This window comes from Rattus norvegicus, unplaced genomic scaffold, assembly GCF_021556685.1.
Source record: "Rattus norvegicus strain SHRSP/BbbUtx unplaced genomic scaffold, alternate assembly SHRSP_T2T unassigned-0000116, whole genome shotgun sequence".
Taxonomy (NCBI): domain Eukaryota; kingdom Metazoa; phylum Chordata; class Mammalia; order Rodentia; family Muridae; genus Rattus; species Rattus norvegicus.
The window spans coordinates 298,110-302,500 of record NW_028238837.1 but is presented as its reverse complement, the minus strand read 5'-3'; the positions used below and the strand labels follow the sequence as shown (position 1 = coordinate 302,500).

General features: G+C 57.7%; 1 long non-coding RNA gene across 1 annotated transcript in view; it reads right to left on the bottom strand.

Moving 5' to 3' along the window:
* Window positions 1-3,910, bottom strand: part of LOC147997522 (uncharacterized) — an 18,087-nt gene extending 14,177 nt beyond the window's left edge. Inside the window, exon 1 of the long non-coding RNA XR_015647788.1 lies at window positions 3,755-3,910. This is a non-coding gene — a long non-coding RNA (uncharacterized LOC147997522). The remainder of the gene's footprint in view (window positions 1-3,754) is intronic.
* Window positions 3,911-4,391: the final 481 nt, after the last annotated feature.

Genomic DNA, 4,391 nt, shown 5'->3' with positions numbered 1-4,391 from the left:
AAGGCAAATTCCTCACTGAGGGCGGGGCAACACCGACGAGCAGCCAAGGGCTCCGTGCACGCAACGGGAAACGAGCAACAGGCGCGGGACAGAACGGGAAGGACCACGCGCCAGCTGGTGGGGGGTCTGCGGTATCGGCAAAGGTCTCTTTCTCCGGGGTCTTCTTGAGCATTCGCGGACCGGGGGGACCTGCGACAGGTCCCCGCCGAGAGCCAGGCCTCTTCAAGGCGCACACAAAGGAGGAGCCTTGACTTGGGGATCCGGTCTTTAAAAGGGCCAGCCGCGATCGCTCAGCACCACCCTAACCGCGCAGGGTGCGGGTGAAGGCACCAAAAACATAGGCACGGGGTGGGCGCTCACCCAACGGAAGGAGCCTTTTAACCGCACACTCAACTCCTCGACCCCCCCTTTCTGTCACCGTGCAGAAAGCCGGCAACAGGGACAAGGGAAAGCGTAAAGGCACAAGCACCATGGAGCACAGGAGGCACGCCGGGGAGCGGGAAGCGCCACCGCCAACTCAGAAGCGGGCACCTTGGTGGTCAAAGCCCGGAACGCTCCAGGAGCACCGCAAGGCTCACACGAAGCAGGGCGCGTGCACACACCATTCGGGAAGGGTATGCACCGCAGCGGGTCTACCACCTTCCCCCGGCACGGGGGAAGAGGGCCGCGAAGCAGTGAACGGCGTGGGGGCAAGCGCCCCGACACGTCCACAGGGACACCGCGAACCACAGCAACAAGTGCGCGGGTCAGCGCTCGTGCCGGACAGCCGCACCCCTGACTTCCACACACCACCCTGCAAAGGAATGGGGAGGAGAGACGAGGGGCCCGCTGGCAGAACGAGAAGAGCGGTCGCCATTCGCGCTGAATGACCATTCGCCATGAATGTCCGTCCTCGCCTGGCGCGGCTTGGGCCCCGGCCCGAAGAGAACGCGGCAGCACCACATCGATCCAACGGGAGCGAGACACGCCATGCATCGGGAACAACGGGCGTGAGAGCTTTCTAACAACGCACTGGACGGGAATACGAGCGAGAAGAGCGAGAGAGAGCACGGGAAGAAGTCGCTAACACTGCCACACACACAAAAAAAATTTACCCTTCTCGAGAAAAAAAAAGGAAGCGTTGCACTCGGGAGGCACGTGGCGTGGAAGAACGGGACTCAACGGGCAGCGGAGGTTCGGGAACTCCTTCAAAAAAAATAAAAATAAAAAATAAAAAATAAAAATAAAAAAATAAAATCCCCTTCGAAGGAGAAAAGGTGCAACTCGGGAGGCACACAGCAGGAAAAGGGACACACCACCAAGCAGCGGAGGTTCGGGAACTCCTTCCAAAAAACAAAAAAAAAACAAAAAACAAAAAAAAAACAAATAAAAAAACCGGTCGGCCGCAGAGGAGCACGCCAGGGGGTCACTAGCACCAAACGGGAAAACCCTTCCAGTCGCACTCGGCACCAACGACTCCTACCGGTAACGGACGACAACCACCACGGGGAAATCGGGAACGCCTGACACGCGGGACGGTTGTCATAAAGCTGCCCCACAGAGCACAGGCAAGCAAGCACGGGAAAGCAGGAAGCGCGTACTCATGGGGGGACGCTAAGCTTCACATCATCGAAGAGGCCCATGCGCAGAAGAAAAGAGCTAGGGCTGGACAAGCAAACAGCCTTGGTGCAAGCCTCTTCAACGTCCTTTAATGACAAAAGAGTCAAAAGGACAGCGTGTCAGCATATATCTCCAGGTACAATAAGGACAGATAGCAAAGATGAAAAGTGTAAAAGACACAGGGATAAACATGACAGGCCACACGGAACGTCTGGAAGTCATGTTGGTGACGTGTCCCCAAGAGGTCCCCATGTAGAAAGAGCCGGACCGCAAAGGAACAACTGGTCGACCTTAGAACCCTGAGTGCTCACAGACCGAGGAGGCCATGGTAGATAGCCTGGAACACAGCTTCCCCTCGCCTCAGAAGTCCATGCTCCCGCTGGCAGGGACCGGGAGGATCCTGGAAAAAATAAAGTCTCGGAGGCGCCCCCTAGCCGGGACACCTCGGCTCGGAGGCCGGGGACACAGCACCCTCTCGGCCTCAGAGGTCCAGGCTCCCGCTATCAGGGACCGAAGGGACTCCTGGAAAAGAAAAAAAAATCCGTGGCGCCACCTAGCCGGGCCACCTCGGCTCGGAGGCCGGGGACACAGCACCCTCTCGGCCTCAAAAGTGTCTATGGTCCCGCTGGCTGGGACCGAAGGGACTCCTGGAAAAGAAAAAAAAAAAAAAAAAAAACTCAGCGCCCCTAGCCGGGCCACCTCGGCTCGGAGGCCGGGGACACAGCACCCTCTCGGCCTCAGAGTCCAGGCTCCCGCTATCAGGGACCGAAGGGACTCCTGGAAAAGAAAAAGAAAAAAAAAAAAAAAAAAAAACTCCAGGCGCCCCCTAGCCGGGCCACCTCGGCTCGGAGGCCGGGGACACAGCACCCTCTCGGCCTCAGAGGTCCAGGCTCCCGCTATCAGGGACCGAAGGGACTCCTGGAAAGAAAAAAGAAAAAAAAAAAACTCCGTGGCGCCCCTAGCCGGGCCACCTCGGCTGGGGGAGCCGGGGACACAGCACCCTCTCGCCTCAGAGGTCCAGGCTCCCGCTATCAGGGACCGAAGGGACTCCTGGAAAAGAAAAAAAAAACTCCGTGGCGCCCCCTAGCCGGGCCACCTCGGCTCGGAGGCCGGGGACACAGCACCCTCTCGGCCTCAGAGGTCCAGGCTCCCGCTATCAGGGACCGAAGGGACTCCTGGAAAAGAAAAAAAAAAATCCGTGGCGCCACCTAGCCGGGCCACCCGGCTCGGAGGCCGGGGACACAGCACCCTCTCGGCCTCAAAAGTGTCTATGGTCCCGCTGGCTGGGACCGAAGGACTCCTGGAAAAGAAAAAAAAAAAAAAAACTCCGTGGCGCCCCCTAGCCGGGCCACCTCGGCTCGGAGGCCGGGGACACAGCACCCTCTCGGCCTCAGAGGTCCAGGCTCCCGCTATCAGGGACCGAAGGACTCCTGGAAAAGAAAAAAATCCGTGGCGCCACCTAGCCGGGCCACCTCGGCTCGGAGGCCGGGGACACAGCACCCTCTGGCCTCAAAAGTGTCTATGGTCCCGCTGGCTGGGACAGGACTCTGGAAAAGAAAAAAAAAAAAAACCCGTGGCGCCCCTAGCCGGGCCCACCTGGCCGGAGCCGGGGACACAGCACCCTCTCGGCCTCAAAAGTGTCTATGGTCCCGCTGGCTGGGACCGGAGAGGGAGAAATAAAAAAAAATAAAATAAAATAAAATAAAAAATTAAAAAAAAAAAATTGGAAAAAAAAAAAAATCCGGGACGGGGCCCAAACCTTCTGGTCGACCTCATCCAGCTGCCACCAACCCCTCCTTGTGTCCCAATAGGTCGTACAGCCACCCTCCTCCCTGAAGTTCTCCAGGTACAACCTCCTAGCTAGAGATGGTCCCCAGACAGGACGGCGTCTCCGTCGCGCACCCGCCTGCTTGCCTGTCACCCTCTCACCCTGGCCGGCTCACCACAGGCACTTCCCCGTCCTTTGTCACCAACCGGGGGACAGGAGCGTTGCGGAAACTTGTCGCCACTAGGTGTCGCCCGACAGCGATCTCGATCCAAGCAAACCAATACAGACTGTCACGCGCCGCCGCCACACACACTCATTCCGTCTCTCCGGAGTGACCTCCCTAGCTCAGGGGGACACTCACCCACGCACAACGGGGCAGGTACCCACCACTTCTCCCGAATGGCACAAACGGTCCCGGTTGTCCCGCCGGAACACAGTGAACGCGGGATGGACTCGGGGCCAACCCCCTCAGGCACCCAGAAAAGGAAAGTAGGACGGAGCGGTGAAAACAGGCCACCTCTAAGTGAAAGGACATGCACTCTCGAATCGGTTAACAATTAGCAAGGAACAGGCACAGTTAGGAAAAGGGAGCGTCCAAACTCCGTCGTGAGGGGAGGGTGGCGGCGACCTCAGTTCCACACCATTTTTAAATGGCTCACTCATTTTAAAACCCTCCACCGATCCCGATGGGGGAGGGGGGTTGTTGTTGTTCTCTGTTCCTCGCTGCCACCGCCAGCCGGCACTTCCTCCAAACCACACACCTGCCACCCTCTTTGGAAGACTAAACACAGAGAGTAAATTAAAAGAATGGTGGAATGATGGTGGAATGGTTAAAATTCCCGTGATTTGTTTTCACTCTGATCAAAACATACTTATTTTGTGCATTTGCATTCCCTTGTTCACACGTGCCTCTGTGTGTGTGGTGGGGGGAGGGAGGGAGGGAGGGAGGGAGGGAGGGAGGGAGAAAGAGAGAGAGACAGAGACAGAGAGACAGAGAGACAGAGAGAGAGAGAGAGCCAATTTA